The sequence below is a fragment of the Cryptotermes secundus genome, unplaced genomic scaffold, assembly GCF_002891405.2.
Source record: "Cryptotermes secundus unplaced genomic scaffold, Csec_1.0 scaffold79, whole genome shotgun sequence".
Lineage (NCBI taxonomy): Eukaryota > Metazoa > Arthropoda > Insecta > Blattodea > Kalotermitidae > Cryptotermes > Cryptotermes secundus.
In genome coordinates, this window is record NW_019741974.1 from 4,296,709 (window position 1) to 4,311,284 (window position 14,576).

The following is a 14,576-nucleotide window of genomic DNA, read 5'->3' on the forward strand; positions in this document are numbered from 1 at the left end:
GCTCAGTGACCTCCTTTGGAGATATGAGGTTCTTTTACGTGCCGTAAAGCTACGACACGGGACCCACGGCTTAAAGTCCCTCCCGGAGGACTTGTTCCCTGAATTTTTCCGCCCTTAAAAATTCGACGACCTCCGCCGGGTATTTGAACCCGCGTACTACGAGTCATGAGGTGGGAACGTTACCTCTAGACTACGGAGGCCGCTGACGTTACCGCCTAAGTCAGCTTGGTGTCTTGGGAGATGTGAGTGGATGGAACTGGCTCAGGCTCATGCCCAGTGGCAGAAACCAATACAGCTCTTGTGTACCTTCGCCGCTTTTTCAGTTTCTTAATCCTATATACAGTCGGCAGGACCCCTGGGACGGGGGATCAGCCCGTCGCAAAGCCGTACCTGCACACAGAATAAACGCATACAAATTTCCATGCCTTGAATGGGATTCGAACCCACGATCCCTGTGTTCAAGTTAGCGAAGACGGTTCATGCCTTAGACCGCGCGGCCACTGTGATCGGCAGAAACCGAATATATAAATTAAATTTCAGTAAGCAGGCCCCATTACTTTTTGTAGATGTAGATCCGTGGCATATGTATGGACTGTCAGGCTTCTCAGTTATAAAAGTAAATATTTTTATAGACGTGTTAGACATTTGCTTCAAAATTAATCATTGTATGCTATCGCATTTTGTTAGGCACAGTTTTCTTCATTCGTGTGGTACCGTGAAGTATTGCTGTATTCACAGAGTGAAATATTTCGGGGCGGATCGCGTCATTTGTGTTTTTCCTTCTGTTCGAAACGAATTATTCTTCCTCTTTCACGTTCCTGCAGAAGCCCTCTTGTGAGCGCCTTCCCATTAGTCAACTCGCATGTCACATGTAACTGATGATGTCTGTGTCGTTGTGATGCCATTATCCTGGGGGCTTGGTTCTTAATTACCTTCCTCTGCTTTCAGCTATCAGCTTGTTATCAGTGAGAAATCTTTATTTCCTAGGTAAGACTCATATTACGAACAAGTGAATAATGAGTCGCGCTTATTATAAATTGGCCGTGAGATTACAGTGTTTCAGTGACAAGGGAACACGGGGAACGATGATCCACGCGACACAAATATTTCGATTGCCCTATTATATTATTGGAGCATTTTATTTTTTTGCTGAGTTGAAAACTTGGTCTAACCCACTCTCTCATGCTTACTTAGGAGGAATATGTATTAGTTTGATAAGGGTTACATATTGTAACGTGTAGAGCAGTTGCTAAGCAATGAATCTGTAAACAACGCCCGTTGCTGGGCAGCATGTTCCTGACACGCAGAAATGGAATACCTGAGCACTCTACGTTGCCGGTACGACGGCTGATTGACGCAATAGTAGAACTTTAGGAAGAAGTCTAGTGTTTAGTCAGTTGTGAGACAGTCGCCAGCCAGTAAGGACGTGAACACAGAATATGAGGAAGCTACGGTGTTGGAAGCCGTTACCAGGCGACGACCGGTGAAGACACAGTAGACGGAGAAGACTTAGTGCGTGCTGTAGTGAATTGTAATGTGTTTGAGTTAGCGACAGCTCTATAGTTACATGTAGTTACGATCTGTAAGTGTTCACTAAATCCAGTTACTAATCCAGATACTAATCCAAACGCCGTCCATTATCACTACCACGTGATAATCTGTCATGAATGAGAGTCGCAAACAAAACAAATGTATGGTAGTCTTAGGGCAAACATATTTTCGTGTACTGCTATTCCAAACTGGCAAAGATTTCTTAACTTGTTAGTCATAGGGGAATGCGGGACAATATGGTCCTCTTAACGCAAATGTTGGTACTGTCTTCTTATTACGGGCCTGTAATTTTGTATTGCATTGGCCGAGTCCACTCTAAAAACTTGTGTGTAGAGGTGTGTATGTCACTTTATTCATAGCTGTGTACGAGTTCTGGAGTGTGGTGGGTTCAGCGTGGTGACGCTGCCGGAACAATTGTGCAACGAGTAACTGGAAGTCCACTGGCGCAACAGTAAAATTCTGGCTTTATACCACATCAACATATCTAACGGCCAAGTTTCATAGGAGATGTACGCGTACGACTTGGTAATAAAAGTTCCTAAGATGGAGCGTTGCAGTTCCATTGCCCTGAGCTGGTAGTGTTGCGTTATGCGTGTAAATGTACTTCCCTTCCACTAGAAATGCCTTCTGTTGGCGACTGTGTGTAGAAGTACAAGGGGTGGCGTCCGTTAAACTGTACATAGAACTTTTTTTTTATTATAGCCCATGAATAAAACTCAAGTCATAAGATTTTAGCACTCTGATGTCAGAAATAATTCAGTTATCGCTCTCAGAAGACTGTCGTTAATTATTCATGAATATATACTGGATGAATTTGCCTGCAGAATGCATTGTGAATTATACTCAGGACAGTACGTTTGAGAAGTTGAAGGAACAAAGGAAGTTTTTACTGACACTATTCAAATTCGTTCCTACCGATTTTGCACATACAAGTTGGTTTTTATGTTGATTTAAACCAGTTACAAATCTGTTGTTGACGGAAATAATCATCAATTGAGGAACTGTGCTACATAAATCCTATTGCTGACAATGTTATATACTATTGTACAACAATCCACAAAAGAACAAAAGATCCGCCTGTGTTTATCCCTGAATATAGGTATATTGAATGGTGTAAATGTTTGAATAATTTTACCTTCTGGGATATAACACCGTGCAGCCCATTGAAAGTCAACGACATCGGAGGAACATGTCATCTCAGTCTTCTGCTTGCTACCTCCTTCATGCTTGTTTCTTACTTGCCTTATTCTTTGATCTTCTGCTTACTACCTGCTTCATGCTTGTTTGTTGCCTGTCTTACTCTTTGATGGTGTCAAGTTACTCGTAACTGACTAGAAGTCGTAAGTCACATTGCGACTGACGGTCAGTCAGTCAGTAATTCTTGGTGTCGAGCCCCAGATGATATTTATTACCTTTAACACTTACGGTCTTGTTTTTGTGGGGCGCCCTCTCTGACGAGAGGACGGGTCTGCCTTCTGTATGTGCTGCTTGCCCTTGCCAATGCAGTATTTCTACGGTCTGAGTCCCTTGGGACTCAAGACCATATTTTACTGTCTCAGGTTTGAGACTTCCGTTTTCGTCGCCTCCTAAGACTCGCAGGGTCACGGTGAAGGTATTCGACCCCGCCTTCACACGGGGCAGTAATCTACTCACTGACTAGAATGAATTCTGTGACACTTATATAACCGAGGAACGGACATAGACCTACAGTAAATACATATCACGTGATCGCTATGCAGCCAGTCTATTGGCGCGTCTGTTGAATACAGAAAACACAGCTTCCTGTATTGTTGCGTGTTAGACCATGTTTACAGAGCTGTTGCTTGGCAACGCGTTGACGAGATCCGTTACAATATATTTTGCCTTAACATTTTGAAGTGCGTAATGATATCTGAAGTTTATTTTATTGCTAATTACAAATTGTGAAATCCATCCAGTGTTGCATTCCGTATTATTTCCACATAATGAATACTTTCAAATGTATTTCAACATTATCTGAAGGAGATGTATTTTATTTGAACACTTCAGGTCAGGATAACCTGTCCCAGTAGCCACGCGGTCTAAGGCATGAAATGTCTTCGCTCGCTCAGACGCTGGGATCATGGGTTCGAATCCCAATCAAGGCATGGATGTTTGGTGTAGTATGCTTTTATTCTGGGTTTGTGTAGTCATGTGTTTAGGTAGCGGCCTTGGGAGGGACTGATCACTCGTCCAAGGAGCCCTGCCGTCTGTGAAAATGATAATGGAACTGAATAAGAGGCCTGAGTCCTAAATGGGCTGGAAGGGCCATTGAAAAAAAAAAGGCAGAATAAACTGAGTGGAATGAAGAAATAATACTGATGCACACCAAATTTTGTGGTTTTGATAATAGGTGCACAGTTTGTTTCTGATGTACAAGACTTGTGGCGACGCTATTGTAACATGTTACGTGGGAGGCGTCGCTCTTCTCTTGTCACACCGAAATAGAAGCATTACACAGAGAACATATGCATTGATATAGTTAGTTAGTTATTGGAGAGGGTGGGTTTTCCCATGCACTTAGACCTGTATTGGTCCATTGTGCTTCCCTCTATGATTTCTACCAGTCTCTATATCCTACCGGTACTGGTGCTTACCATCAGTCCCGTCCAGCCAACGAGACCGGCTCTACTAGCTGAGAGGTATCTATAATGCTTCCTCCATCTACCAGAGGTATTAGAGACTGCTGTTGGGCGGGAAACGTCCGTAATTTGGCTCAGTGACCTCCTTTGGAGATATGAGGTTCTTTTACGTGCCGTAAAGCTACGACACGGGACCCACGGCTTAAAGTCCCTCCCGGAGGACTTGTTCCCTGAATTTTTCCGCCCTTGAAAATTCGACGACCTCCGCCGGGTATTTGAACCCGCGTACTACTAGTCATGAGGTGGGAACGTTACCTCTAGACTACGGAGCCGCTTGCATTGATATAAATTCGTTGCTGAGTAGCGAGTGTTGTTTTACGCCGTGTCGCTGTTCCATATGCAATCTGCTATAGAGATGCGTCAGAGAAGTTGCCTATGAGTCACGGCGTTTCGCGTTGCTGGGCTTCGATTTGTGTATGATGAATACAACAGAAAGCCAGGCTGGTCGTGCAGCTACTTTCAACATGATGTGCGGGAAAACATTATCACCCATACTTTCTATATATTTTTCTCTCTTAATATAGGACTTTAATTTAATAATTGTGCAATTTACTGCTCATTGTTTTTGTATATTATCCTATGCTTGCAAGTTATGGGATAGGCTTGTAACAAAAACAGTTTTCTCGACCACCATTTGCTTTTTCCGCGAAATTTGTACGTAATTGTTGTTCCTTATATTTATTGTATTTGTCGTGTTTGAATATCGTTATGTTTACTATTTATGTTGGTGCCTATTAATGCGATTATAGCGTTGTAATATGTAATTATCTTCCGATGTTGTTGATGTTTGACCGTGGGCAGGCGTGTTTTATTTCTGCTCCCATTTGGTTTTCTTATGGAGCAGCTGCACTGTTCGGAATCAGTTGATGTGATGTTCTGTCACGTTTTATTATATGTTGTTTTTTTATCGCTAGTGGGGTGGGACTAAGTCCCTTGTACTGCGGCAACTTCTGGCCTATTGTACCAGCCCCAGATGATAGGTGAGGGTGATTGTTGAGCAATTTGTGGAATGAAGATTGGCAGGGGAAACCGAAGTACTCGGAGAAAACTTGCTCCAGCGCCACTTTGTCCACCACAAATCCCCCCTGACCAGACCGGGATCGAACCCGGGCCGCCGCGGTGAGAAGCCAGCGAGTAACCGCTTGACCTATGGCGCGGCCTGCTTATTCTATGTTTATTCTGTGTCTATCTTTCTTCTGTAATAATTAATATATTGTTTAGAAGATAATAAACATTTTACGACCGACGGTCAGTCGGCTAGTTTGTCTTGACATAAGGTACCCATCTGGGGCTTAGGGCCAGATTTTTATTACTCTTAGACATTTGCGGGTTTGTTGATGCGCTCTCTCTGACGAGAAGACGGGTCTGTCGTTTACAATTGCTGCCGGCTCTCGCCAACGCAGCCATTCTCGGGTCCGAGTCTCGTGGTACTCGCGACCATATTTTACTCTCTCAGATTTGAGACTTCCCTTTTCGTCGCCTCCTACGACTCGCAGGGCTACACTGGGGGTATTCGCCCCCCTCTACGTTCGGGGCGAACCGTGTTGAGATGATTATCCCAAACAGTTCATCTGTCACTACGTGCCTATTTGTTGTTATGAAACGTCTGTCAATCTCGTAGCAACGCCTTGATTTCTACAAGTGTATCCGTTGCCGCGGACACCGCTTTAGCGAGCCGTTCTCTAGCAATGGTTTATTCCGTCTTGCAGGCGTCATGTTACAGTTTTATATATCTAGGTAGATTTGGTATATAGATTAGATAGTTAAGTTGGATTTATTATATAGATAGATGGATGGATGGGCGGACGGACAGACAGATAATATTAGTTTCGTTAACCGGAAGTATAGTGTGCAGTTTATGTTGTGTATTGCAGACTTTGAATACGTGGAGACGAAGGTGGACAGAAGGACGGATATTTATGTGGATGGTTAGACAGAAATACAGGGCCAAGGTCGATAGAAAGCCGGATAGATTGGTGGTGAGTGGCGAGGTGAGTGGGTGGGTAGGTAAGTGAAAACTAACCATCCATCACGTGGAGTGAACTTGACGGTGTCATGAGCTCCGCACTCCACGATATATCATCGAGTCTCCAGCGGAATGTCAGCTTCCCTTTCTTATCCCTTATATTGATTATGCAGTGTAGTCTATTTGTATAGGATTGCAGTAAATTAATTTTTATGTACCGAAGACAAGCAAATCGAACAGTGCGGAGGGTTAGGGGCGATATGTTCCAAGTCAGTGGGCATGACACAACCCAACAATATGCAAACAAAAGAGGGCGGCATTGAAACAGACATTTACACAGTGAAATTTTGAAAATAAACCCTACAGCTCTAATACTCTAGCGCGGGGCTTTCTACGTGTCGAATATAGCAACAAGCTAAATATTGCTTTCTTTCTGAAATGTGTAATGTTCTGAGTAACCAGACGTAACTGGTGTTCCGCTGCGCTGCACTACAACTGGGGCTCACATCTTGCTTGCAGGACAACTTTACAGTCCCACCTTGTGACCGGAGCCGCCTGTTCACGGAAATGAAAGGACGATTTCGTTGAGTCCGATGTCAATAATTAAAGTTTTCGTATAGTGGGGGGGAGGGGGGCGCAGCTGGGTCCACTCAGCACGTCCGTCACTGATTGGCTTATTGTACCTGCCCCGGATGATTATGTTGATGGAGAATTTGGTGGAATGAAGATTGGCAGGGGAAACCGAAGTACTCGAGGAAAATTTGCCTCGCCGCCACTTTGTCCACCACAAATTCAACTTGACCAGACCCGGGCTCGAACCCGGGCCGCCGCCGTGGTACGCCAGTGATTAATCGCTTTTGCTATGGCGCGGCCTATGATTTAAGTTTAGTGCGGTGTTAAGCAACGTATAGGATATTGGTGGGAAAGCCAGAAGGAAAGAGACCACTGGGAAGACCAAGGCGTAGGTGGGTGGACAATATAAAAATGGATCTTAGAGAGATAGCATGGGATGGTATGGATTGAATTGATCTGGCTCGGGATAGATACCAGTGAAGGGCTCTTGTGAACACTGTAATGTACCTTCGGGTTCCATAAAATGCTGGGAAATTCTTCAGTAGCTGCAGATTTGGCTTCTCCTCAAGAAGGGCTCAGCTCCACAAGTAAGTAAGTAAGTAAGCAACAATTCCTCATCGCAATAAACTAGCATTGTAGTGTATGAATTATCACAGAGTCTTGTGAACAAGGTAATGAACCTTCGGGTGCCATGTAAGAGGGGGAATTTTCTTGACCAGAGAGAGTAACTTCCAGATTCTAGAGTGTGATCCTGCTTTATGGAGTAGTTGAGTGTTGCTAATTGTGTGAAGTAGTTGTCCATCTGATTATATAATTATACCATGAAGTCTATGAGGAGTGGAGAAATAGCTCCATTTTTTCCTAATCTTCGTCCTCAGATGAAGTTAAGTGGTAAGTTTCTTTCCTTGACCGTTTTACTCCGGGGGAAAGAGCAGGCTGTACAAGATGTATAAGGGGGACCCAGAGCCGGTCTGGACGCCATTGAGAAGAAAAAATTATCTTCCCCCTTTGGGAATCGAGGCCTGATTATCCAGGTGTCCAGCCTGAGGCTAGATTCTGCCCTGATTGAACTGCGTCCTCTCCATATCCTTTATAATGCTGTAATTAATTTACGATGCGTCAAGTATACTTTATGGGCCTACATTGCCTGATTATGTTTGTTAATATGTTACTATAGCAACGAATTTTTTTTAGCGTTAATATATACGAACCATTTTTGGACCTTGTATAAAAGTTCAGGGACGTCCAGTAGATGAAAACGAGCGAACAGACCTTTTGTTTCAATATACGCGGTACAGTCATTAAGTTCGTTGACTGTAGTTTTAGCGCATCATGTCACAAGGTATTCACATACACTTACACAGATCCACATCGGCCCTCAAAATAGTTGCCGTTGGCCGCTATGCAAGTCTGCCAACACTGATATAGCTGCCGAAAATATTGCTGAAATATATTGGCAGGAAATTCGCGTACGGCGTCTCTTGTGGCAATGACGACCTCCTCGGACGACTGAAACATACGACCACGTAACTTTGCTCTCACGCGGTGAAAGAGAAAGAAATCGCAGGGTCCGAGATCAGGTGAGCACGGAGGGTGTGGCAAAACGGTGACCTGTTGCCTTGACAGTTCCTCTTGGACAAGAACAGAGCGATGTGCAGGGGCGTTGTCGTGTAGCAACAGCCAATTCTTCCCACGCCAAATGTTACGCTAGGGGATTTGACTAATTTTTGGCAGAACTTGATGTTTGCCCGTTGTTCAAACTGCCACATTTTCGATGTCCGCCACTTGCATTTAACTGCAGTTCACAATAGAGGCAATAGTTCTGCTTACACTGTTTGCAGACAACTGTCTCATGCTGTGATGAGAGATGAACTGACAGGGCATCATATCGTACCTCAACAAATCTGCTGTTGTGCATTGCAACGACGCTTTGTGGCCAGTCCACGAACTTATTGAGTATGCTAGTATTACTTCTATCCCGTGAATACCTTGTTGCATGAAGTGTATTTTGTTGTGTTATGGAATGCAAATTACTTTATAAGGATTGGAAAGTTTTTTAAACAGCTAACCAGACGTCCATACAGATGAGCTCGCCGAAAGCGTGCGCCGTTCATAACATAAAGCCGTCGAGCTGCTAGCCCAGTTGGACGATGGGCATGTGCAGATTACAAAGGCATTATACACGAAGCCCTGAATGCACATCATGTGTGTGATTGTCAGTCATACTGGAGGGATCTCTGCCCATGTGTGCAGCCTGTTGATTTTCAAGCATGTTTAGCAACAGATTAACACGTTCAGTTGTATATGAACAATGGCGTTCGCCCTATAAATGCTATTATTGACATGTTAGGGACACGCGGTAGCGTAGTTGGTTGAGGCACTGTGCTGAAAGCCGAAAGGTCGCGGGTTCGATTCCTGATGAGGTCATTGGATTTTTCAATTGATCAAATCATTCTAGCCTCCCTTGAGCGTGGAGTCGATTGAGCCTTTAACAGAAATAAGTACCAGCAATCTTCCTGGGTGGTAAATGGCGGCCGGCGCATAAGGCTGACGACCTCACATCCATCTATGGGACGACTGTCTAAACAAAATATGGGAGCCTCGACGTCTCACAGCCGTATAGGCCTCCACGGTCTCTTACTGTGTTAGCTTGACCATTTTACCGTTTTACTATGGACATGTTAGGAGTACTGGCTTCTCGGATATGATCCCGTATATTCCGGTAGAAATTAAGCAACGCTCCAGAAGTACATACTGTCTCCATTTTTAGGGTCGATTAGTAAACCAAACAGACAAGTAACAAAAAGCGATATGCAAGCAGAACATTTGTCTGCGTCCTTATTTACCCACACGACGTTATGACAGCTTCTCAAGAAGGACTCAGCTACAAGGGTACACGGCGTCATGTCCCAGATATTGAACTGTGAGAACATGTAATCCTAGACGTTATAAACTCTCCGTCTGCACTTCCATTTGACGTTTAGTGTCTTATTGAGGCGGTGATCTTAAGTTAATAATGGTGCATTATCATTTAAGATAAATTATAAATTTTACTCTTTCGTTTAAATAATAATTTAAATAATTCTGTGTTGTTTTCATATTTATAGGCGTGACTAATAATAACGGGATTTGGCTTGGATGGTTGGATTTATTGATCACTCCTTTACAGTCACTCGTAATCACAATAAATGACTGCCTGGGACTCGCTCCATTCTGATCTGAACGTCCGTTATATAGCGTATCAGTGTCCAAGGATACAACCTCTTTATTTGACCGTCACAACACAGCGAATATAGAACTTCAGGAACAATATAGTATAGTATAGTATAGTATAGTATAGTACAGTATAGTTCTGCTACATGTTTCGGGCACGAGTGGCCATCATCAGGCAAACACACTTCAACAAACGTACGCCATTGAACTGCAGTATCTAAAATTTGATATAATGTTATAAATCATTAAAGTTAATTTGCACAAGAATACAGTAAGTAGGTTATTTAAAACAATAATAAGTCATATATAAAATTAAAATTTGATTGATGTTTAATAACATCGAATCGGTCGTTGGTTTTACTTTTCATACATTTCTGTCGACGAATAGTAAATTCGAGTTTCTTATAAAATTGTGTAGGAGGTCCAATAATGTTGTGAATTAATTAATGGAATAGTTGGGGCTTCATCATACGGAGAATTGTGCGCATTGTATGGAAAGTAATCAAGTATCCAAGGAAATGTTTGTTGGTCACTCGTATCCATGGAAACGGCTGTTGATCCCACAGCGAATTGTCGGTTTGTAGGAATCTTTCTCCGTGGAAAAATCTTTCATTTTCGTATCCCAGGAAAAGTGTTCTGTACCGAGTTAGTTTCCAAGAATCCGTCTCCACAGAAACGTGATTATCACTTGTTTCCTAGCAATAGGTCTACAGGTCACAATATTCTTTAAATTAGAGGTAACTTTCTTAGATTAGGCAGTGCAGGTATACCTACGATTGTGTTGCTGATGTGTGCAATTTCCCGCTGATCTCTGCTGATATAAAATGGTGGTAATAACGAAGTCTTCAAAGGGGCTGAAAGCCTGCAAATAATATTTTCGGTTTCTTATATCGAAACTGTGATTACTAACTTCCTGTTTGGCTTTGCCATGCTGCAAGAACCTTGACCTGCACTACTATTCGTCTCCATTATTTACATCGTGCCCCCATTTCTTCACTGTCAGAGCTCTGGAACAGTTCCTTGGTCTTTTCCCAGAATTAACCATTGAGCATCCATCAATCGATATTGTAATTTGAAAAATATGAGGGAAGACATCTAGCCTTATATAAGTTATTGTGCTTTAGTGTGGGGAACGCAGTTTGACGAGCTGCCGCGGGGATGGGAGGCCTGCTGCAGAGATAGAAGGTGAAGCTATTCCTCTAACAGTCCGTGGAGGCTCTTAGGATTCTGAGACGTTGAGGCTCCCACATTTTGTAGACAATTGGATCACAGATGGCGGTAAGATTGTCAGCTTTATGCACCGGCCGTCCTTTACCCCCAGGAAGGTTCCTGGTACTCATATCTGTTACAGTCAGAGTCAACTCCAGGGCCATAGTGCGGCTGGAAGGATTAGGTCAATTATAAAATCCAATAACCTCATCAGGGATCGAACCCGCGACATTCCGGCTTGTAGCGTAGTGCCTCAAGCAACTACGCTACCGCGTGTTCCGCCTGCTGTAGAGGGGCTGGTCGGTTCTTGGCTTGTTTAGAGATGCTTTTTCTGTTGCATAGGTTGTAGGTCTACAAAACAAAACGTGCGCGTCTGCCAGTGACGTACTGTAAGCTGCAGTTGCTTATTTGAAGATACTGCATCAGCACATTCTTGGAAAGACTAAGTAAAATCTCGATAGGTCTCAGTTAAGTAGGAGTGCCAGCTGTTATACCGGGACCCTTAGTGCCATTCTGATTGAGGTTATTATTATTATTATTGTTGTTGGTAGTGGGGTGGCACTAAGTCCCTTGTACTGCGGCCACTTCTGGCCTATTGTACCAGCCCCAGATGATAGGTGACGGTGATTGTGAAGCAATTGGTGGAATGAAGATTGGCAGGAGAACCGAAGTACTCGGAGAAAACTTCCCCCAGCGCCACTTTGTCCACCACAAATCCCACTTGACCAGACCGGGGATCGAACCCGGGCCGCCGCGATGGGAAGCCAGCGACTAACCGCTTGACCTATGGCGCGGCCTTCTGATTGAGGTGATATTAGTAATGACGGTTCTACTTGACTAATTTATTAAAATTCGGATAATAAGAACAATGCAATAGATACACGAGAATAGTGAATAATACTGTCTTCTGGGATGTGGCGTCGTGTAGATCGTGTGTGAACCGACGTTTCGGAGGAATACTTTCCCTCAATCTTCAGGGTATAAAAATCCACGAGCGAGGAACCAGCGTTGGCAGGTGGCTGAAGTCTGCAGCGGAGACGTAATGTGTTTCCCGTGAGGTACGGATCGAATTTGTATATATGACCTAGACGAAAATCGGTACTTAAAGGGTTGAATTAATTAAAATAGTGATTAAATTTATAAGATTTCATAGACGAAGAAATTATTCTGTGTAGCCTTTAAAATATTTATCAGGAATACAATATTGAGATGCGCTATAAAATAATAATAATCATAAGGAAATAGCAATACAAAGGAATTGGTAACATGAATAATAGATCCTGCTATAATTTCATACAGTTTTCGGGATTTTGTTTTGTGCCATTTAACGGGGTGACAGCGACCGGCATCCTTAGCTCAGTAGAATTTGGGGTTCTCGAAGAATATTCTTCGACCCTGAAAATACAGTCGTCGTGTTCCTCCGAAACGTCGCTTGACTTTCAGCGACTACACAGCCTTATGTCCTAGGAGGTAGAACTCTTCACCCCTCAGCCATGTTAACCCAACAATAGCGGAGAGTGGCCCGCGGTGGCACGGAGCCCGTCTTGCTGGAATTAATAAAGGCTGGAGGCTATTGTGTGTGTGAGAGGGGCTGGAAGGGGTTTACAGGCAATTTTATTGAAGTGCAGAACACTGGAAGAAAATGAAAGGAAAGCTGTGTAATAAGTACTGTAGTTGGGAAGAAGAGCCCTATGATAAGAACCAGGGCATCCGTCCACACGTTGCTGGGAGGGCGAAGGGAGTCATGTGGTCGCAGACGAAGCCACACAGCTGTCGCGTTCATGCAACGGAGACGCTGAGAGTTTAGGCGCCTTAGAAAAGGAGGCGGCGCTTTGCGAGTTTGAATGCACCAGACCACGGAAGTCATGCTCATGAAAGGCACCGTGGTTCCCGGTATCTAGACCTTATGGGAAGTTAGGGTTAGGATCCGCGATCTCTCTTTGACACTCGTCAGAACTAAAGCACGTGTACAGTTTAGTCGGAAACCTAAAGAAAAGTGACTAGCCGCAAGTGTGACAACGGTACTGAAACAAGTCTTATATAAATCCGGCTTGGATGTGGACGAATTCGGCTGGCCATTGCAACCCTGTCTGCAGCAAGCATGAATCAGTTTATTGCAGAAACCATTTTGTTTTCCTATGTATGCAGATTTCAAAAGCTAAATACTGCGTTTGCGAAACTGGCTTCAATTGGACAATTACTTCCTGTCTTTTTTAAAATCCGTTGTTATGAGCAGGGATAGCGTAGTAGGTATAGCAAATTACTGCGGCTTGGATGACCAAGGGGTCGAAGTTCGTGTCCTGGTAAGGTCAAGAATTTTCTCTTCTCCATGTCGTCCAGACTAGCTCTGGGGTCCACCCAATCTCCTGTCTAGTGGGTACACGTGGCTCTTTCCCCGGGGGTAAGCGGAAAGAGCGTGAAGCTGGCCATTCATCTCCACCTAGTACCGAGGTCGAGAAAATGTGGATCTATACATCCACTCCACCTTACGCCTTCATTGTGTAGTGCTTAATTGATTAAGCACAGGGACAACTTTGCGTTTTCTTTACTTTGAAATCTGTTTTGGTGAGGAAGTACTGTACACTTGTTTCCTCTTCCCGTTAAGTTACTGCAGTCCTGTGTCTGCTGTTCACACATTTAAAATCGTACGTTAGACCTACATCGTACGGTTATTGTACAAGTGTTCCCGTGATAATAACGTACTTCTTTTTCACTGGCTCTACAGCCCCCCTGGACCCCTTGTCATGATCATTTTTACAGACGGTAGGACTCCTTGGACGTGTGATCAGCTCGTCGCAAGGCCTCTACCTAAACACAGTACTTCACAAACACATTCAGATGCCTTGTGCGGGATTCAAACTCACGATCACGGCTTCCGAGCGAGCGAAGAAAGTACATACCCTAGACCGCTTGGCTACCGTGACCTGCTGTGATGTACATTGGAACCGATTTTTGGTTTAGCCTGACAGGTCAACTAATATTTAAGTAACACGTATTAGTCTCAGCTTTTACAAAAACAAAACACAGCTCTTGAGAAACAACATAAAAGAAAAGTTGCGCATCGAATAAAAATGTTATCTTTCTGCATAACTGTCTGTTTTCCGTAATATTAAAGACAATGTCCACTAGTCTGATCTTTCTTCTCACTAACGCTGCTCCTTTGATGCAGTACTGTAAAATGGTCTTTGGCTCTTTCTTGGTTTCAGAAAATAAAAATAGTAACTGACGAACGTTCTCCGAGGCATAAGAAAGAATCTTCGAGACCGACTCCTTCTTTCATTGTGTTTACAGTCCATTAATTCTATTGTGCGATTTGTACTGAATGGATTTCGCAGAGTGCTTTCAGAAAAAATGAAATGGGACGATCCGCGCTGAAAGGGGGGGGGGGATAAAACAGGAGGAAC